General features: G+C 37.2%; 1 pseudogene; it reads right to left on the reverse strand.

The window, feature by feature from the left end:
• Window positions 1-10,762: 10,762 nt before the first annotated feature.
• On the reverse strand, window positions 10,763-13,289 carry LOC110314374 (annotated as a pseudogene).
• Window positions 13,290-23,409: the final 10,120 nt, after the last annotated feature.

The raw sequence follows: 23,409 nt of genomic DNA on the forward strand, positions 1-23,409 counted from the left end.
ATTCCTGTGACAACCTGACCATGTTTTGGGGAGGACTGTGGAAGGACTTTGGAACTTTGGACTAGAAGATCCATTCTGTGTTAAGATCTCTGTGTGATGTTGTGTAACAGCTTGGAAAATAATGTTGAGAACAGTGTAGAAGACGGATGTCTGGCTTGTGAAATTTCAGAGGGAACATTAAAGACTCTTTTCAGGGTCACTGATATTTGACTGTGCTATTTATATTGTGAATATTCTATGTGGTTCTGGTTAGCTGGGGCTGAAGACTCAGCTATGATTAACAAGATACCAGAACTACTAAAGTGAAAATTTTGCATTACTGGGACTATTGATGTTGGTTAGTTGGAGCTAAGAAATTAGCTGTGATTAAGAAGAGACTATCATCATTGAGATGAAATCTTCTGGAAAATGTTTCCTGAAAATACAAAAAGGCTGTATTCTAGAGATAGCCAAGGTTGTATCTTGTGCTGCAGTGGGATGTGGTAGTGTGTAAGAGTCACCCAGGTGGTACTGGTTTTGAAGGCATGAAGGAGTCATGAAACACAGGTAAACAGATAGGAGCCCTTAAAGAGGAAACAAATAAATCCCTTAACAAATAAAAGAAAAAACAGTCAAGCACCTGAAGGAACTGAACAAAATGATCCAATAACTAAAAATGGGTAATAGAAACAATAGTGAAAACACAAAGGGAGGTAGGAAAGAGATCAGGAAATACAGATTCAGTATCAACAAGAGGAAACAAGAGATAGAAAAGAAAATTTCAGGAATAGAAAATACCACAGAAAATATTGACCAATCAGTCAAAAACGATACAAAGTGTAAAAAGCTCCTAACTCAAAATGTCCAGGAAATTCAAGACATAATGAAAAGATCAAACCTAAGAATAACAGGAATAGAAGAAAGTGAAGAATACCAGCTCAAAGTGCCAGAAAATTCAACAAAGACACAGTGAAACTATTAGAAGGTGTAAACCAAAAATCATAGAAGAAAGCTTCCTTGATCAAAACAGTAAATGCACAGAACAAAGAAAGAATATTAAAAGCTGTGAGGGGAAAAGGCCAAGAAACATAAAGTTAGATCTTTTAGAATTACACCAGACTTATCAAACATGGACCACCCCCACCCACAGAGCTTTGTCTCTAGTTGCATATGTAGCAAAGGATGGTCTAGTAAGCCATCAGTGGGAGGAGCAGCCCTTGGTCTTCTGAAGATCATATGCCCCAGTACAGGGGAATGCCAGGGCTAGGAATTAGGATTGGGAGGGTTGGGGAGCAGGGTGGGGGCAAGGGTATTGGAGGCTTTGGGGATAGCTTTTGAAATGTAAATGAAGAAAATATCTAATAAAAACATAAAAAAATTAAAAAGAATTTCATTCAGACCCAAGAGAAGACAAATGCCAGCCTAGGGTATTATACCCAGGAAAAATCTCAGTCTCAATAGATGGAGAAACCAAGACATTGCAGGACAAATCCAAATTTAGACAATATCTTTCTACTAATCTACAGAGTATACTGGAATGAAATCTCCAACACAAGGAGGGTAACTATACCTAAGAAAACAAAATAAATTGAACACTTTTCAACAAATCCAAAAGAAGGCAATCATAAACACATAATACCACCTCCAGCAACAAAAGTATCAGGAACTAATAATCATCTGTCTTTAATATTTCTCAATAGCAATGGACTCAACTTCCCCAAAAAAGACACAGACAAACAGACTGGATACATAACCAGGATCCTGCGTTTTGCTGCACAGAAGTAAAATACCTCAGAGACAAAGACAGCCACTACCTCATAGTAAAAGACAGGATAAAAGTTTTCCAAACAAATGGTCGCAAAAAGGAAGCAAGAGTTGCTATTCTAATATCCAATGAAATAGACATTCAACCACAATTTATCAAATGAGATGAATGATGCTTTATATTCATCAAAGAAAAATTTCACTAAGAGAAAGTCTCAATTCTGAATATGTGTCCCAAATTCAAGGGTACCCACATTCATAAAAGAAACATTACTAAAGCTCAAAATACATATTAAAACTAATATAATAATTGTGGGGGAGTTCAACACAACAATCTCATCAGTGGGCAGGTCATTGAAACACAAATTCAACAAAGACACAGTGAAACTATTAGAAGGTATGAACCAAATGGATTTAAATGATATCTACAGAACATTTCACCACAAAACACGAGAACATAATTTCTTCTCAGTACCTTATGGAATCTTCAAAATTGACCATATATTCAGATATAAAACAAGCCTTAACAGATAGGAGAAGATTGAAATAATCCCAGGCATTCTGTCAGATTACCATGGACTAAGGCTAAACTTCAATAGTAACAAAAATAACATAAAGCCCAAATACTCATAAAAACTAAAAAACTATTTGCTCAATGATAATCTCATCAGCAGAGAAAGAAAGAGAACAAGGACTTTATAGAATACAATGAAAATGAAGAGATATCATACCCATACTTATGGGACAAAATAAAAGTACTGTTAAGAGAAAAATTCATAATACTAGGTGCTTTTATAAAGAAATTGGAGAGATCCTACACTAGTAGCTTAACAGCACATCTGAAAGCTCTAAAATATAAAGTATCAAACACACCCAAGAAGAGCAGAAGGCAAGAAATAATCAAACTCAGGACTGAAATCAACCAATTAGAAACAAAGAGAACTATACAAAAATCAACAACATTGAGAGTTTGTTCTTTAAGAAAATCAACAAGGTAGATAAACCTTAGCCAATTACTAAAGAGCCAAGAGATAGTATCCAAACTAACATAATTAGAAATGAAAAGGGAGACATAAGAAGAGAAACTGAGGAAATTCAAAAAATCATAGTATCCTACTACAAAAGCCTATACCAAAGAAAACTGGAAATTCTAGAAGAAATCGATGATTTTTTAAAACAGATGCCATGTACCAAAATTAAATCAGGACCAGATAAACCATCATAACTTTGCCATAATATTTAAGCAAATCAAAGCAGTCAATAAAAATCTCTCAACCACAAAAAGGTCAGAGCCAGATGGCTTTAGTTCAGAATACTACCAGTCCTTCAAAGAAGAACTAATACTAATATTTCTCAAACTATTCCACAAAATAGAAACAGAAGGAACTCCACCTAACTTGTTCAATGAATTCTGTCAAACTTATACATAACCACACAAAGACCCATCCAAACGGAGGACTACAGACCAATTTCGCTTATGAATATTGATGCAAAATTATTCAATAGAATTCTTACAAACCAAATACAAGAACACATCAAAAACTTCATTCATCACAATCAAGTAGTCTTCATCCCAATGATGCAGGGTTGGTTCCATACATGGAAATATATCAAAGTAATCCATTATATAAACAAACTCAAAGAAAAAAACCACATGATCATTCCATTAGATGCTGAAAAGCCTTTGACAAAATGTAGTACTCATTCATGTTAAAAGTCTTGCAAAGGTCAGTTTCATACCTAAACCTAATAAAATCACTATACACCAAAACAATAGCCAACATCAAATTAAATGGAGAGATACTTAATCCCATTAAAATCAGGTAAAAGAAAAGGCGGCCCACTCTCTCTCCAACTATTAAATATAGAACTAGAAGTTCTAGCTACAGCAATTAGACAATAAAAGCAGGTCAAAGGGAAACAAATTGGGAAGGAATAAGTCAAGGTGTCACTATTGGAGCATGATATGATAGTATTCTTTTATTATTATTATTATTATTATTATTATTATTATTTTCTTTATTTACATTTTAAATGCTATCCCAAAAGTTCCCTATACCTCCCCCCCCGCCCCTGCTCCCTTACCCACCTACTCCCACTACTTGACCCAGGCCTTCCCTTGTGCTGGGTCATATAAAGTTTGCAAGACCAAGGGGCCTCTATTCCCAGTGATGGCCGATTATGCCATCTTCTGCTACATATGCAGCTACAGACACAAGCTCAGGGGGTACTGGTTAGTTCATATTGTTGTTGCACCTACAGGGTTGCAGCCCCCTTCAGCTCCTTGGGTATTTTCTCTAGCTCCTCCATTGGGAGCCCTGTGCTCCATCCAATAGCTGACTGTGAGCATCCACTTCGGTGTTTACCAGGCACTGGCATAACCTCACAGGAGGCCGCTATATCAGGATCCCTTCAGCAGAATCTTGCTGGCATGAGCATTAGTATCTGGGTTTGGTGGCTGATAATGGGATGGATTCCCAGATTGGGTAGTCTCTGGATAGTCCATCCTTTCATCTTAGCTCTAAATTTTGTCTCTGTACCTATATCCTTTCATGAGTATTTTGTTCCTTATTCTAAGGAGGAATGAAGTATCCACACAATGGTCATCCTTCTTGGTTTTCTTCTGTTTTGCATAATGTATCTTCGGTATTCTAAGTTTCTGGGCTAATATCCGCTTATCAGTGAGTGCATAAGCGACCCCTAAAGTTCTATCAGAGAATTCCTATAGCTGATAAATAACGTCAACAAATCACTGGATATAGAATTAACTCAAACAAATCAGTAGCTTTCTCTACACAAAGGTTAATAGATCTGAGAAAGAAATTAGGAAAATAACACCCTTCACAATCTTCAAGAACACTATAAAATATCTTGGTATAACTAACCCTTACCAAGCAATGGCTCAGGCTTTAAGATCAACAATTTGACAAGTGGGGCCCGATGAAACTAAAAAGGTTATGTAAGGCAAAGGACAGTGTCAATAGGATAAAATGGCAACCTACAGATTTTGAAAAGATCTTTACCAACTGTATACCTGATAGTGGGGGTAATATCTAAAATATACAAAGAACTCAAGAAGTTAGACTCAGGTAAAGTAAATAACCCAATAACAAGAGAGTACTGAGCTCAAAAAAGAATTCTATACTGAGGAATCTCCAATGGCTGAGAAGCTCCTAAAGAAATGTTCAACATCTTTAATAATCAGGGAAATGAAAATCAAAACAATCCTGAGATTACACCTCACACTAGGCAGAATGGTTTCAGAATGGCTATTATTAAAAACTCAGCTGACAGCAGATGCTGATGAGGATGCTGAAAAAGAGAAGCACTCTTCCATTGCTGGCAGGATTGCAAGGTAGTAGGACAACTTTGGAAATCAATCTGGAAGTTCCTCAGAAAATTGTAAAAAAGTTCTACCTGAACAGCCAGCTATACCACTACTGGGCATATGACTAAAATATGCTCCAACATATAACAAGGACACGTGCTCCATATGTTCATAGTAGCCATATTTATAACAGCTAAAAGTTGGAAATAATCCAGATGTCCCTCAACAGATGAATGGATACAGAAAATGTGGTATATTTTAGCAATGGATTAAAATTCAACTATTAACAATGAGGAGTTCACAACTATTGCAGGCAAATGGATGGAACTAGAAAATATCATCCTGAGTGTGGTAACCCAGATCCAAAATGGCGTACATAGTTTGTACTTACTAATAATTAGATATTAGCCCAAAATCTCAGATATACCCAGGATATAACTCATAGAGTATAGGAAGCTTAACAAGAAGGAAGGTCAAAGTGTGGATGCTTCAATCCCACATAAAAGTGGGAACAACATAATCATGGAATACAGAGGGAGGGAGGGACCTGTGAGGGAGAGAGGAGAGGGAGAATAAAGGGGAGAATCATCAGGTATGGAAAGGAACAGGAGAAAATTCAAGATGGCCAGGAGACTGATTAGAAATATGTAGCAGTGGGGGTGGGTAATGGTGGGAACCACTGCAAAGTCACATATGACAGGGATGTGAGAAGCTCTCAGAACCAAATTGGGATGGCTTTAGAAGAAATATCCTACACCAGGGAGATAGAGCCTGAAAAGATCACCTCTTGTAGAGAGACCTGGCCCCCACTGGAGGGATGGGACAACCCACGCATCTCAAAATCTTTAACACAGAATTGTTCCTGTCTAAAGGAAATGCTGGAACAAAAAAATGGAGCAGAGAGTGAAGGAAAGCCATCCAGTGAATGCCCCACCTTGGACTCCATCCCATCAGCAGACACTAACTCCCAAAACTATTGCTGATGCCAAGACATGATTGTAGACTGGAGCCTGACATAGCTATCCTATGGGAGGCTCTGCTAGCACATGACTAAGACAGATGCAGATACCCACAGCCAACTATTGGACCCCAATGGAAGAATTAAGGCAAGGGCTAAAGCAGATGAAGCGGATTGCAACCACATAGAAAGTACAAGACTATCAACTAACTGAACTCCTTAAAGCTCTCTGGGATTAAACCCCTAACCAAAGTGCATACATGGGTGGTTCCATGGCTCTTACTACATATGTATCAGAGGACTGCGTTATCTGGCATCAGTGGCGGGGGGGGGAGGCAATTGGTCCTGTGGAGGCTTTTTGTGCCAATGGAGGATGGTAGAGAGGTGAGGCATGAGTGGATAGGTGAGTGGGGAAGCACTCTGTTAGAGGCAAAGAGAAGAACGGATGTTGTGTTTGGGTGGTAGGAGAGAGACAAGGATGGGGGACATTTGAAATGTAAATAAAATAATTAATAAGGAAAGGTAATGCAAGAAAAAAAGGAAAATAAATAAAGGATTTTTTTGGGCAATCCTATTGGTTGTGCTATCATGTAGCAGCATCTCTGTCATGTCTATTATCTGGCAGAAGTCATACTGTTCTTCTGATTTCTGCAATCAAACCACGGTGTTTCTTGGCTCTTAGCTGAATGAGCTAGTGTCTTATAGTTTCACCAATTGGGGATGGGTATTCCAGGACACATGTTCTTTGAATTTTACCAGTTTGCAGATCTCTGTAATGATCTCCATCTGCTGGAAAGAATAAAGCTGTTTTAAAGAGGAGTGAGACCTACACTTTTCTATATGTATAAAAGTAACTATTTAGAATGCAGCTAAGAAATATTCTGGTTTAGAAACTATTGGCATCAATAGTTTCTTCTGTAGTGTTGATAAAATTAGCAGCCATGAGTAGTGGATCCAGTTTATAATACTAGGCAAGAACTCCCTTCTATTTGAGCATATATTACATCCAGTTTAACAAATGCAGATTATCCCCCATATTCAAGTATTAGTATTTCACTATTGGTGATACTTTACTGGGTCAATCATTGTTGTGGTTCACAGGCTATTCAGCTGTGTGGGACAGTTGATTTCTTTTTTTTTTTCCATAGTAGCTTGCATAGCATCTAAATATTGACTCTAAAATAGATTCACTTTGCTTGACAGAAAAGGAACAGACATTAAGTCATACTTTTATACTCCTAACTTCTCAAAATTTTGTAAAAATTAGGTATAAATTTGAAGGTTACCAAGATAAGCTCCCTCGCCTTTCACAGTTTGTTGGGAAAACTCAAAGCTCAGAAACATACCAAACTTATATTACTGTTTACTAAAAATAATACAAAGGAATTGTTAGTTACTTAAAAAGCTGAATAAGGGGAGGTACAAAATGTTCTCAAGTACAAAAAGGTTATCAGCATGAAGGTTACCGTCTAGTAAGGTTCTGTTCATCAGCTTAGATGCTTATCAAGCCCTGTGATTTAGGGTGATGCAGGTTTTCATTAAATAATCATTACAATATTCATTCACAATTGATTTAGTCAACATCCCCTGGCCACTTTCTTGAGAGCTGAGTATGGAGCTAAAATATACGAACTTCTTATTAATCTTTGACTTTGTCATGAAAGTGACATGGGACCTTCTTAAGAGAAGAAAAATGTTGGTGAGTGTGTAGAGTGGATAATAAGTGGTTGGGGTAAATGTGACCATAAATATATTTATGATATTGTCATAAATTGATTTTTCATATCATTAAAAATAACCAGATCTTGCTTTACAGATTTATAGTGCTAAGAGTTGTCTAGTAAGAAAAGGCCACTCCTACAATTTTTTATCACTCATGAACTTTCAAATGTTTTGTAAAGTTGGTCAGAAGAGATAGAATAAGGTTCAAACAGCATTTTTCCCCATTCATATATTTATTCACCTAATACCCCAGTATCTGCCTCTTCTCCTCCCAGCCCCCTCACACCATCTCTCCAATGATTTTCCCATCTTCTCTGATAAGGGGGAGGTCCCCTCCTGGGTAGCAGCTGACCCTGGCAACCCTAGTCACTGCAGGACTAGGTGCATCCTCTCCCACTGAAACCAGACAAGGTAACGTAGTTAGGGGAACTGGATCTACAGGTAGGCAAAAAAGTCAGGGTAAGCCATTGCTCCAGTTGTTTGGGGAACCTCATAAGGAACAAGTTTCATATCTGCCATACATATGTGGTGGGAATAGTTCCAGCCTGTGTGTGGTCTTTAGTTGCTTGTTCAGTGGCATACCAAAAAGGTGAAGGTTAGTTGACTCTATTGGTTTCATTGGGGTGTCCCTATCCACTCTGGCTTCCTCATTTATTTCCCCAAGTCTTTCACAAAACTTCCCAAACTCCATCTAATGTTTGAATGTTCTATTGATGTTAAATGCATATTTATTTCACATGAGAAGATAACAGACTCCAGCTTTGAAACAAGAAATAAATTCCCGTACCTTAGCCAGACCCTCAGACCCTTTTAGAAATCTTGTACCACAATTCTGATACTGAAGCCCATTTACCTATTATAGATGCAAATGCATGACAGATGTTTGCAGATGCTCACACATATTGCATAAGTCTTGTTTCTGTAAATAGTGGTCATGAAACAGATTATTCTGCTCTCTACAGAATTAACGTATGGCATTTAGAAATCACAGCTAGAAGTTTACATGTTGTAGATATTAAGGGGAAACTGAAAGATATCATCAGTGGTATATTTCTGCCCACATTAGTAAAATATATTACTTTACAGTAGCAACAAAGAAAGGGATTGTCAATCTGTATGATATTCACTCCACATCTGCCCCATGTAGCAGGCATTTCAACTTGCAATTTGACAGAGTTCCACAACAAAATTAAAGTGTTTTGATGGGAAAACTCTGAAGATGGTGCAGTGAACACCTTCAGAGAGAACATTGAACTTGCAGGTAGCTTAAAGCCATAAGTTTGTTAAAAAATGTGTAAAAAGAAGGTGTAAAGAAAATCTTCCATCCCAAGACCAGACTCTTGAAATAGGCTTAAATGTTAAAAAAAAAAGCTGTTGCTTATGGAATTCCAAAAAAACAGTCAACACCCATCTTATGCACTGGAGGTATGAGGTCCCAGAAAGTGGCAATCAGATTTATCTTTCATCTTGTAGTTTGTCTCAAAAAAGCAGTTGCTGGGCCTGTTGAAGTCAGATCGTCCCTTCTTGCTATAATTTACTACAAAAACTGAATCTTGAACCTTGCAAGGTTCACTCTTGTGTATCCTTTATACTGAACCACAGGGTTTAGGAGCTCCCACCTTTTAGACTGATAAAGTCCGTTTTCTGTGTTTTCAAGTCCATATAAGTCTACTATTTCATTTTCTTCCACTCACAATTTCTTGAAGGAGAAGGAACCATAGAAATACTGTGGACACTTTGAACTTCAAGACTGTTGACGCAACCTAGAACACATTATTCAATTATTGGAGACAACTTCAATGATTATGATACTCATTAATGATGGCAGAAAAGTCTCATTTTCCCTGTGTGTCTTCGTGTTTTGTTTCTTAAAGAGCTTTCTACAAGAAAATCATTAAGCTACAAGCAAACAACATCTAGAACACTTCTATATTATATTAGACAATTTGAGATGCAATGTTGACACTTTAAATTGCTAGAGTGTCATTTAGCAAATTGCAACCTCAATGTATTATTAACATTTTGCATAATATATTTCAATTAAAATAAATCTGGGTCCTAATTCAGTTGGTGCTGAGTTTTGTTTATTAACAGGAAAGTAAATAATAAGAGTTGCTTATAAACATTTAGTGTACAAACATCACAGTCATTTCATAAATAAGCTCAATTATATTTATTTAAATACAGGCAATCACATATAAAATAAATTTATACTCATTATTGTTTTCAAATATTTTTAAACTAAATCTCTCCAGAATATTTTAGAATTAATAACTTAAAATTTGGGTTTTAGGTGTGTCAGTATTAATTTCCTCTCACATCATTATGTTGAGTATATTAAAGTTTGTCAAACTTAGTATAATTAAAGAGCTCGATTTTCTCAGAATTCCTAAAAAGTGATTGACCTTGAACATAGACTTAACTAGTCTTTAGTTGCTTAAATCAAATATGATCCATGGAAATCACTTATAACACTGGTATGTTTTCATATACTTAGTCATTATACATGATAATATAAACCAATTAAATTTTATTCTCTTCCATTATGCTAGTCTGTGCTACTTTTCTTATATTATACCAATTTACAAAAAATTTACAATTCATTTTTGGTAAGAGCCATTGCATTAGCTGGGTTTTTTTTTCTGAAAAATAAATTTAAATTTTTGATGGTTATAGTATCTTGTTTCTGTAAGGACCAGGTCATGGATGTATGGTTTTGTGGAAGGGTAGCAGATTTCTACTCCCAAGTCTGGACAAGCCTTTTCTTTTTATGTGGGTGTGGGAAAAGACACATTGAAGCATCAGACCAACACTTTATAGGTGCTCCCTGGTACCAACTCTGCCAGGTACTCTATCTAGGCACAGCAAGATAATACAGATAAACATCTCTGCCTTTTGAGAGCTATTCCTGGCAAGGAGGGACAGACATTTAACAAGATAAATAGGTGATAGTCTAGCTTGTTAGAGGACCTAAGTACCACAGAGGGAAATAAAGCATAATGGGGTGGGGGTCAGAATATGTTTATGTGACAAGTCTTGAGGTCAGGAGGCCTCCCCAAGGTGATGTCACTGGAGCAAAGTTCTAGAGCCCATGAATCATACAGAACTCTGGCAAAGAGCATTGCAGGTAAAGGGAACAGGTAGTACAAAGGTCCTGGGATAGGAATTTTGGGGGCATGCTCTAGAAACCCAGAGGCCAGTGGAGGTGGAATAAGATGAGTAAAGGTGATCTGTGGGAAGGGAAGACAAGTGCTGGGGACAGACCTTGCAGAGCTCTATAAACCACAGGACTGGGTTTTACCTTGAGGAAGCGAAGGAAGATGTTTCACACACACTGCCCACACCAGCCCCTTTCCTGACACTGGTTAGAACCCTGTCCCCTCTACCCTCACAGTCTCCCAATTCCTTGCCAACAGTCCGTGTGGTTCACTGGCTCAAAGATCCTGTTTTAAAACAGGAATCTCGTCCCCACACTGTGGGCTTGAAGGTCAACCTTACCTTCTTTACCAACTTTATCTACCTTCTTTAGGAAGTGGGGAGCTAGGGAGCTGACACAACTGGAGACCAAATGCATCCAACACAGAGCTACAGATGCTAAGTGAGGGGAAGTAGTGTGACTGGCTGTCAGTACAGTGCAGAAGAATGTTTCTTTAGGGGGAAAGTTGGTGGGTTCTTTGTCAGAGGTAGAGTCGGGGTAAAGGAGGCATTGGTTAGGGTAGTAAGGCAAAAGACTCCAGATGCTATTCAGACACTGGGCTTCGAGGAAGCTTTGGACAGTAAAACTGATGCTGGGCAGGGTACCATCTTTGGCTCCCAGGAAGAGTGTGAGGATTCCATCTGGGTCCAAGTATTGTGAAGGTGGCAACCAGACTCCGTATCCAGGGAGAGTGTATAGGAAAGATTTTCCTCTGAGCCACAACTGGCAGGAGGAAAGTGATGTGGCTGGCACAGGTGCACCTGGGGGAGGGGGCGGTGGTTACTCTTAGTGTCTGGCCACTTCTAACATGCCACTCTTACTTGATCCATGCAGTGTCCATGGCAGTGAGGTGAGTAATGTCCATGGCAGGCGAAGGGGAATTTGCCTGACATCAGCTCAAAGTCCTCAAGAGAGATAAAGCCATGTTCTTCTGCACCATAGTTCTTGAACACAGACTCTACTAACTGTTCCACATGCTGAACCAGAGTCACTCTATCTGGCTTTGGTGTCACTGCATGGGCTACTCTACCACTGCAGGTGCTTTGAAGGGGGATTGTGTCAGACTCTTAGGACTGTGTGGTTCCTGGGCATAAGAAAGCTTGTAGCACTCATCTTCCCAGGTAAAGTGTCAGCAGATGCATCAGGTCCTCATTGCCACTGCAGGGGGAATTCTGTCCCTGGAGTCCTGTCAGCTCCTGCAGTCACAGATAGAAGCTATTCAGCTTGTATAAGGGCAGGTGGTGGTCTGGCAATCTATTTGGATGGGCCTCATACAGAGATACCAGGTCCTTGAGGTGCATACCCAGTATCAGCAGCCAGAAGCCAGTAGAGATGGCCCAGGTGCATCAGTAGTAGGCATAGCTGTTGTGAGAAGAAAGGAGCTCTGTCAGCTCTATCAGGGCTTTAGTTTTGTCAGGGCTCAGATGGAGGTGGGAGTCCTTGAGTCTGGAGATGGTGCTACAACACAGGCCCTTGTGACTGCCATCAGTGTGTTGAAATTGTGCAGTTGGTGAAGCCTTCGTGCCACACGAAAGAATTTGTCTAGTACCTGGGCACATTGTGCAGGCACAGGAGGACTCTGCACCATGACATGCACCTCATGGGACACATTTTTGCTCAGACACAAAGAACCTTCCAGAGCAGGAAACCCTCTCACTGAGCCCTGAAAAACATAGCCCGGTAGGTCTCAGGGTGTGATGGCCAGAAAGGACCTGAACTCCAGGCAAGTAAGGCATTGGGCCAGGTCCTCTGTCTCCAGGTGATCAAACAGCAAGGACACATTCTGTTTCTTGCCCAGGCCTGGGCTGCTCATTGGAGGTGGGGGACCAGGCCCTCCAGGACTCAGAAGGTTTGAGGCATCACCTAGGCTCCTTTGGGCTATGTTGCCCTCCTGAGTGACAGTGGTCTAAAGCCAGCTTATGACTGCCTGCTGGTGCACTTCCTGAGAGTGATGGGTCAGCCAGTACCTGACAAGGTAGCAGATCTGTAGCTGTCTGAGTTCCTGGGCATCTTTGGCAGCCTTCTGATATGAAGTCAACAGAGAGGCAGCAAGCTCTGAGGATGGCAGAACCCAGCTGTGCATCATAAGCACCATCTTGAGAATGTAGTCCTCTCAGAGTAGACTGCCAGCTGACTCAAAGCAGGGGATACATCCCTCCAGTAGCTCATCTTCACTGCAGCTGCTCTCACTCAGCACTCCCAGCTTCATGGAAGCCATGACCTTGCTGACTTCCTGGGGTGGGACAGGTCTTGTGGCTGCTGGTCTGTTGTGACTGACCCTGCCCTCTTGCCTTCCCAGAGCATTCCTGATTAAACTACCTTTTGATGTCTTTCTGGTTCATGTTTCTTGGAGGGGGTGGGGAGGCGCCGGTTCTGACAGGAGTGTGATCCAGTTCCTTCCTTAACTAGATTGTTTTAGCTGTTTTATTCTTAACTGGGCACAAACCTAGTTATATCTGAGGAGACACTCAATTGAGGAAATGTCTTTATCAGAGTTACCTTTAGATAGTGTTTTTTTCCCCTGTTTCATTAATGACTGATGTAGGCTAGCCCATCACACAGTGGGCAGTGGCATAACTTGAGAGGTGATCCTGAGTTGTATTAGTAAAACATATTGAACAAGCCAGGAAAATCAAGCCGGGAAAGTGCCATTCCACAGCCTTGAGCAGGCTGAACAGACTTAAAGTGCTTGCCACGATGGGCTCAACAAACTAGGTAGAGTCATTGGATGTATGTGCAACTTCTTTCCCCCCTCTCCACTTTCAATCCTTTTCATTTCCAGCCCTCCTTCCAGGTAAACCTAGTTTATTCATGTCGCTGGACAGCTACACAGGAAGAGCAAGCCAGTAAGCAACACTCCTCCATGGCTTCAGCTGCTGCCTACAACTTCCTGACTTAAGTTTCTTTGCTGACTTCCCTTAGTAGTGGATTGTGACCTAAGAGTTATAAGCAAAAATAAATAAATAAATAAATAAATAGCCACTTTGCCAGTAAAATTACTTCCCCTGGGGGATGTAAAGTAATGCATACTTTACCTTCCATCATCCCAATGAAAAACATAGGTATGATTCTACCAAAGTATACTATGGGGGAAATCAATGAATTCTTTTATTTTGTCATCCTTTCAGAGCCTAGGCGAAGAATTCCAGAAATGTGGGGGATGCACCAGCAAACGCTTGCACCCAAAAGTTTTTATCCAGCACCAATGAGAATTTCCCTTATAGCTAGATTGGTTGGTAGAGCCTGTACTCAAGGCTTCCTTATTCTCTATATAAACTAGGCCACACCCCAATGAGGCATACAGCATTATAAGATGGTAGAGGGCTGCTGGATGAGTATTCACATGAGAAGCTTGAACCACATTCTGAGTTATCATGCAAGGGGGTGAACCATCAACTAGTCCATCAGGGAATATTTTGTACAAGAGTATAAAGCTGAAATCCTTAAAATGGAAGTTGCTAGGGTTGGAGGACAGTCACTCAGGATACCTTTTCTCTTCATGTTGCTTTAGTCATGCCATTTTATCATGGCAATGGAAACCCCTAACTGGGAATCATGCTCTGCTTAGAGTCTGGGGTATTGATAAATTAAAAATATACAATTCATGTTCATATACTCCCATAGTAAGTTAACTTAGAATCACTTATTTACCTGGGCTATGAGAAAAATCATATTTTTCTTTACACAAGTAGACAAAATATGATGATTATAAATAATCTCTTTTATTTTATTAAAAACAGTGACTTGCTAACAGCTTAAAGTTGGCATGATATGTATGATATTACCAAGGTAAATGCAAATGTTTTGTACTTAATTTATTAAAAAATGAAATTTGAAAAAAAATCTTAGAAACCTCATCTCTCTGTGTTTCCTCAGACCAAGCTCTGAAACAGAACATCAACTGCAGCCATTTTTTTTTTTACCACACCAAAATTTCCTATGGATCCCACAGGCCCTTGTACCCACTAACATATCTCCCTAGACTTATAAACTTATCCAAGTCCTCCACTCCAAGATAAAGATGTACCCCTTACTAAATAAGGTCATGCCTGTCAGAAAAACAGGTAGGGTGCCCACAGACCATCTCTTCTTCCTCTGCTCTCCTAGTCTCAAATCTTTCGTCTAACTCCCACCTCTATAAAGATCACCCTACCTGTTACAGCCTTCCATGGACTTCTGTTCCAGTCTCCTGTGGATCCTGAAGATGTTTCCATGCTAACCTTATTTTACTGACTCTTTGCTTTGATCTAGACTCAAACTCCCTGTTAACCCAAGGACTGCACGTCCAAGGGCAACAAGTAGGCTGAAGTCAGACCCATACCTCTATTACTGCTTCTGAGAAATAATCTCCCCCTCTGACACTACCACTTGTCACATCTCCAGATGTGTAGCAGGGAACCTCATATAGTCTCACTTTCGTCACTGACTCCAACCCCAACAGATCATAAAGATGTTCTTCTCCAACCTTCCTTCTTTCAACTTATTCCAGTATCCCAGTATCCAATATCAGCAGGCATTTTGTATAAACAAACCAACTGAACAAGCTAGGGGAATAGGCAATACACAACCATCATATGCTTAGAGGAAATAAAAACAAAAATCAAACAAAAACAAGAAGCAACAACAAACAGAAACCAAGAGAATAAAATAAACCACCTATCCCCAAAAGACAAATACAGAAGTTATTCCCTAAATCATCCCAAACCCAGATCATAAGACACAAGCATAAAATAATATCAATAACAGCCAAGACAAGATATATCCACTTGAGTCCAGCCATCCTATCACAGCAAACACTGAGTAATCCAACATAGCTGAAGCACAAAGAAAAGACCTTACCAAAATTTATAAGAATATGACAGGAGTTCTTAAAGAGGAATTGAAAAAAATTCTTAATTGAACTGAAGAAAAGAAAAACAAACAAAGCAAAGGAAATGAATAAAACTATTCAAGACCCAAGATTGAAAACAAAATTTATTAAAAAAACTAAAACTGAGGTTATTCTAAAAATAAAATATTAGCAACAAACTATAAAGATAAGCTTCACTAACAGAATACAAGAAGTGGAAGAGAGAATCTCTGTCATTGAATTATATATATATATATATATATATATATATATATATATATATATTCACACAGGTAATGAATAATCTCACATAAGTAAAATCCAAAGAAAGGAATAGCACATACAGATATCAACACCGCCACCACCACCATGACCATCAAGACCACCAAGATCAAAATAAAAAAATCAAGAGTAATTAGTCATTGATATCTCCCAATATCAATGGTTTTATTGTCTCAATAAAAAGCCACACACTAACAGAGTGGATGTAAAAACAGGATCCATCCTTCTGCTGTATCAATGAAATATACCTCAATATCAAGGGTGGACATTACCTTAGGATAAAGGATTGGTAAAAGATTTTAAGCAAATGGAACAAAAATCAAGCTTGTGGAGCCATTTAAATATCAAACAGAACAGACTTAAAAACAAAACTAATCAAGAGAGACAGATTAGGACACTACATATTCATCAAAATAATGATCCACCAAGATTACATTTAAATTGTGACCATCTATGTTCCAAACATATGGACATTCACATTTGTAAAAGAAATACTGTTTTATCTTTAATCGTATCCTGACCCTCATTCACTGATAATGGGGGACTTAAATATCAACAATGGTACAGTCATCCAGACAAAAACTAAACAGTTAAATTCTGGAACTTACAGATATTATAAAAAAAATGGAGTGAAGATATATTTACAGAATATTTTGTCTACGTACAAAAGAATACACCTTCTTTACTGCACCTCACATAACTTTCTCCAAAATTGACCAAATGCTCAGACACAAATAAAGTTTCAATAATATAAGAAAATGGAAATAACTCCCTGCATTCCATCAAACCACAAAGAAATCAATCTGAATATCAACAACAACAGAAACAACAAACAGCTTACAAACTAATGAAAACTGAAAAACTCTTTGCTGAAGGAAAAACGAAACAATACAGAAATAAGAAAGATTAATTTTTTTTAGTATTTAATGAAAATGAATACACAGCATACTGGAACTCATGGGATACAATGAAAGCAGAGCAAAGAAGAAAGTACTTAGCACTATGTGACTACATAAAGAATTTGAAGTGATCTCATAGTAGTAACATAACAGTATAACTGTAAGATTTAGAACTAAAAGAACTAAACATAGATAAGCATGTTAGGTAGAAAAAACAGATAATGCCCAGGTCTGAAATCAATAAAATAGAAACCAAGACAGCAATAAAAAGAATCAATCAATCAAAGTTTTGGTTCTTTGAGAAAATCAACAAAATAGAAAACAAAACAAAACAAAACAAAACATGATCACAACAAACTAAAAAACAACACAAATGAGAGAATATCCAAATTAACAAAATAAGAAACAACAAAAAAGGGGAACATAACAAAATATATGAAGGAAATCCAGATAATCATAAGTATATAATTTAAAATCTGTAATATAAAAAATTGAAAAATCTAAAAGAAATGGATAATTTCCTTCATAAGTATGATTTACCAAAGTAAAAGCAAAATTGATAAATGCTTTAGATAGAACTGTATAACCACCAGTGAAGTAGAAGTCATTAAATGTCTCCCAACTTAACGAAAAAAAATTCAGAACTATATGGTTTTAGCACTGAATTCTATCAGAATTTCAAAGAAGTATTTAAATCAATACTCCTCAAATATTTTGCAAAAAGAATGAACATTTTTCAATTATTTTATGAGGCCAGAGTTACCCCCCAAAACACACACCACACAAAAAAACAAAAAGGCAATGAAATTACAGACCAATTTCCCTCATGAAGTACTTAATAAAGTGCTTTCACACTGAATACAAGAACATATAAAAAGTACCATATATCATGATCTAGTAGGGTTCAATCTAGATATGCTGAGATGGTTCATTATGTAAAAATTAATAAATGTAATTCCCCTTGTAAACAAAGAGGAAGAAAAATATATCACCATCTGGTTAGATGAACAAAAGGTCTTTGACAATATCCACTAACACTTCCTGATTAAAGTCCAGGGGAAATTTGGGACACAAGGGACATATTTAAATATAATAAAGACAAATTACAGCAAGCATGTGGTAATGCAAAATTAAACTCAAAGCAATTTCACTAAGATTATAAACAATAGAAGGTTGTTCATTCTTTCCATATTTATTGGAAATAAAGAAGTCAGAATACTGTTATTTGTAGATAATTTGATGGTGTACATGGGTGAAAATAAAAATTCCACCAGGGAATATCTAGAGCTGTAAACTCTTTCAGTAAAGTGGCTGGATTCCTGATGAACTCAAAAAAACAAAACAAAACAAAAAACCAAACCAAACCAAACCAAAACAAAAAAACCAACAAAACAAAACAAAACAAAACAAAACAAAAAACAAAAAACAAAAAACAAAAAACAAAAAACAAAAAACAGTAGCTTTCCTATATAGCAATGACAGACTGGGCAAAAAAATAATGCCCTTCATAAGAGCCAAAAACCACATAAAATATCTTGAGTAAACCTAGACTAACAAGTGAGAGACTTATATGACAAACTTCAAGTCTTTTGAGAAAGAAACTGAGGAAGATATCCTAAAATGGATAGATATCAATGCTCTTGGATCAGTAAATTTAAAACAGCAAAGCAGTCTATTCTATCAAAAGCAATCTACAGCCAGGCATCGTGGTGCACACCTTTAATCCCAGCACTCAGGAGGCAGAGACAGGCAGATTTCTGAGTTTGAGGCCAGCCTGGTCTACAAAGTGAGTTCTAGGACAGCCAGGGCTATATAGAGAAACCCTGTCTCAAAAAACAAAAACAAAAAACAAAAAACAAAAAAGAAAAAGAAAAAAAGCAATCTACAGATTTAGTGCAAGCACAAGCAAAATTCTAATGCATTTTATAATAGACCTTTGAAAGAAACACTCAACTTCATGTACTAAAAACTCCAGGACAACTAGAACAATCTTGGCCAATAAAGGAACTGCTCGCCCAATACCTATTTCAAATTGTACTGCAAAGGTATAGTAGTAAAGACAGCATAGTATTAGCATTAAAGAAACGACACATAGATTGTATCATACTGAAGACATATACATAGACACACACACATACACTCTGTACATACAAATACATTCTGAATTTGAATGTGCATACAAATACGTTCTGAATTTTTTAAAACAGAAGTAGAAATGCACTTTGTGAAAAAAGACATCATCTTCTTCAACAAATGTTACAGTCAAACTGGATGTCCATTGTAGAAGAATGCTAATAGATTCTTATTTATCACATTGCACAAAATCAAGTCAAAGTGGATCAAAGACTTAAACATTAAACCAGATAAATGGAAAGAGATAGAAGGGAATAAGGGCATAGCCTTGAATGCATTGGCATGGGTTACAACTTCTTGAACAGACCACTGATAATGCACTAAGATCAACAATTAATATGTGGAACATCTTGAAACTGAAAAGCCACAGTAAGGCAAAGTAAACCATCATATGGACAAATAGGCAGCCTACAGACTGAGAAAATATTTTTATTAACTCCATATACAATGTACTGTTCTTATAAATAACTCAAAAATGCCATATCAAAAAATAAATAATCCAATTTAAATTGGGGTATGGATCTAAACAAAGAATCCTCAATAGAGGAAATCATATGGCTGAGAAACACTTAAAAGAAATGTTCAACATCGTTAGCCCTTTTGGAATTGAAAATCATAACTCTTTGAAATTACACCTTTTTCATGTCAAAGTAGCTAATATCGATAAAATATCTTACAACTCATGCTGGTGAAGGTGGAGTCAAGGGGAGAATTCCTCCATTCCTTGTGAAAGTGTGAATTTGTACAGTCACTCTGGATATCAGTAGGACATTTTCACAGAAAATTGGTAATAGATCTACCTCAAGACTTTGGCATATCCCCAAATGATATTCTTTCCTAACCCAAAGATACCTACTAAACCATGTACATTGTGGCTTTATTTATAATATGCCAAAATAGGAAATAACCTAGAAACTCTCCATGAAGGTTAGCTTTCATAGTACTAGAAGATGCTATCTAGGCTGCTGAGGTATAAAAGATATCCATAGACTTATATATTAATGAACTTTGCTTGTTATAATGCTGATATTCCAGCCGAGAAATACTCACTGGTGCAATAGCAGCAAGATGTGTCCTGATTGGATTTAAGGCCTGGTCTGCAGGAGAAATGTCATGGTACTATAAATATGGTCAAAATGCATGGCTTTGGAAACCATAGGCCATAAAGAGGAAAGCTTACTGATGTTTTTCGAAATGGTCATATTATAAAGCTGAATTGAGAAAATTTGTTTATATTCTTAGCTTTATGTTGCTCACACTTTTGATCAGAGGAATTTCTTACTGTTGTGGGCTGTGGTCAATGTAGAAATCCATTGTCTTCCAAAGTGATAAAAATATGAATAAATACTTATCTGTAGGTAGGACATCTATATCAATCATTTTCCCAATGATTAGAAGACAGCATGGAAGAGGGGATGTGAAGATTAACAATGTAAAATCCAGAGACTGTATAATTGTGCTGTGAAATGCTGTCATTTGGAGATACAACATGGCTACTTGCTATGGTTACCTACAAAAGACCTAGACAAAATCAAATCAATTAAAATATCTATCATGAAGGTAGAGAGTCCGCCAAGGACCTACCCCATAGTAGATGGGCTATTTGTTGTTGATTTCTGATCAGAAAGAAGAAGTCACTTTTAATTTTATTAGGAGTACAGTAGGTTCCTCATATTCCAATGGATTGCCATGTAGATATGGACAGAATTAATTCAATTCAATGGATTAAAATGTAAATAAGAAAAAAGTCACATGTTTGTCAACTATTGTTCATTATACCAAATGCCAAAAACATTCAGGTATTAAGGTTTTGTATTTGCTTAGAATGTTGAAAATTTCAGGATATAGGTAGTTTCCTTTGTTGCTCTTGGGCCTATTGTGAAGCAGCAATATCATGTGGTGAATATGCAGCAGAGTAAATTTACCCAATGACTAGGATAAAATGAAAGATAGTGGATTGTTTGTTCACTCAGTCTCCTTTAAGTGCATTATCCCTTGATCAGATGATCTCCTAGGTGTCCCACAAACTAAATTATCTTCTACTTCTCAATAGTACCATGGGCTGAAGAACAAATCTTTGACATATGGCTTCTTCAGAGATACTTAAGATTCAACCATTGCACTTATAAATCTTCATTTTAGATGTATAATTTTGAAAAGATAGCAAACCAGAAAGCAGTCAGGATTTGAAGACAACAAGATGTAAAACCCTGATATGATGGTCTTTTGTGAGGTTATGTCAGTGCCTGGCAAATACAGAAGTGGATGCTCACAGTCATCTATTGGATGGAATATAGGGCACCCAATGGAGGAGCTAGAGAAAGTACCCAAGGAGCTGAAGGGGTCTGCAACCCTATAGGAGGAACAACAATATGAACTAACCAGTACTCCCAGAGCTTGTGTCTCTTGCTGCATATGTAGCAGAAGACAGCCTAGTCAGCCATCAATAGAAAGAGAGGCCCTTTGGTCTTGCAAACTTTATATGCCCTAGTACAGGGGAATGCCAAGGCCTGGAAGCAGAATGGGAGGGTAGGGGAACAGGGCAGGGAGAGTGTATAAGGGACTTTCTGAGAGGAAACTCCTCAGAAAGGGGATAGCATTTGAAATGCAAATCAAGAAAATATCTAATAAAGAAACAAAAAAAGGAAGAAGATGTAAAGTAGAGGAAATTTCATTAGGATTACAGAATAAGAAAAACAGGTATTATTTCATGGTTACACTTAATTGTCTTACAAAAAGGAACTTCCAAATTAATTCTGATTTATCGTGAACTACACCTAGGGTTATATGTTCCCAATTCAGCAAGTCTCAATTGTAAGTATACATTCATACTGTTCCTGTTTAGTCCAGCCATAGAAACTGAAAAGATGTCCATTTATTTCTTAGCTTTACTGTTATAAAAATCATCATGTAGCAACTTAGCATAGTGCAGAAAGCAGTCATTTTTATTTTAAGACATAAATTTTCATGTGTTAATATTTATTTTGTACTTCCAGTTAAGGTAGAACAATGAAGCTCTGTGTGTTTTCAGTATGATGCATGCAAATGAGAAATGTCTTGTGATTAGAAATGTTTTTCTGCCTGTGAAGAATACTAAGAAATGTGATTCAACACTCTTCAGAATTAATGTAATGTTATTTTAATAGGATTATGGAGATTTTGAAGTGATTTTTCTATGTCTTATTAGTCTAATGATCTGCAAATAATGTAGTAACTAATATACATTCTTTGAAAAATAAACTTAATTTTTGTGGTCCTTGCACATGTTAAATTGGTGCTCTGATACAGATTCCCAGAATAAGAAAAACAGTTCATTTTAATAAATTTGATTGATTTTATTAATTTGATTGGGATAACTGTAAGACTTTTTTTGTACAGTGTTAAGCATATGACCAGTTGTTTTCAAACTCTGAGTCATGACCAGGGCTTGTATATCATATATTCTGCATGTCAGATATTCACATTCCAATTCATAACTGTAGCAAATTATAACTATGAAGTAAAAATGAAATAATCTTATGACTGGTGTCACCCCATCATGTGGAACTGTATTAAAATGGCAAAGCATTAGGACATTTGAGAACCACTATATAAGACAATGTGTACATTTTATTTTTCATTACATATATTTATGTTTATGTTCCTTGTGACCTTCCCAAATGCTTTACATTGATTTATCCCTGAGATGAGCAAACATTTCTGTGCATTGTTTGGTACTGAGAAGAAATTAGAACTGTGTGTTAATAACTATGACAAAGTTCTGTTGTAAACTGTGTCATTGAAGTATAGATATCTAAATGCAATTTGCAAGAACTTTTGCTTACTTTAAGGTGTGCCTGACATATATAAATGGCAATTAGTAATGTTACATGAGTTCCTGAGCTTTGAACACTTGACACTTTTGTTGAATGTTAGCTGCTTATGAATGACTCCCACACCTTTTTCTAGTATACTGTTGAAAAAGGATGGTGTAACACAGTTCCCACCTTTGGAGCAGAACTAGCAGGGCTGAGGTTTATTTGTATAATAATGTATATAATATATGTTCTACTTTATGTTCCTACTTCAGGAGATGTTTTCCAAGTGAAGGTTAATGACTCCATGACAGTTAGAAATATTATGAATCTGGGAAGCGAAGGTGTGTCTAATGTCATTAGCAAAATGGTAAATTCTGTGAGGTTCAAAACAGCCCTTAAGTCTTTGGGGAAAAAAACCATGAAAACATGACTTAGATAATGTATAATTTCTCAACTATATGAAATATAAGGATGTAATATGCATTATATAATGGGCTTCACA

This window comes from Mus pahari, chromosome X (assembly GCF_900095145.1).
Source record: "Mus pahari chromosome X, PAHARI_EIJ_v1.1, whole genome shotgun sequence".
In the NCBI taxonomy this organism is placed as follows: domain Eukaryota; kingdom Metazoa; phylum Chordata; class Mammalia; order Rodentia; family Muridae; genus Mus; species Mus pahari.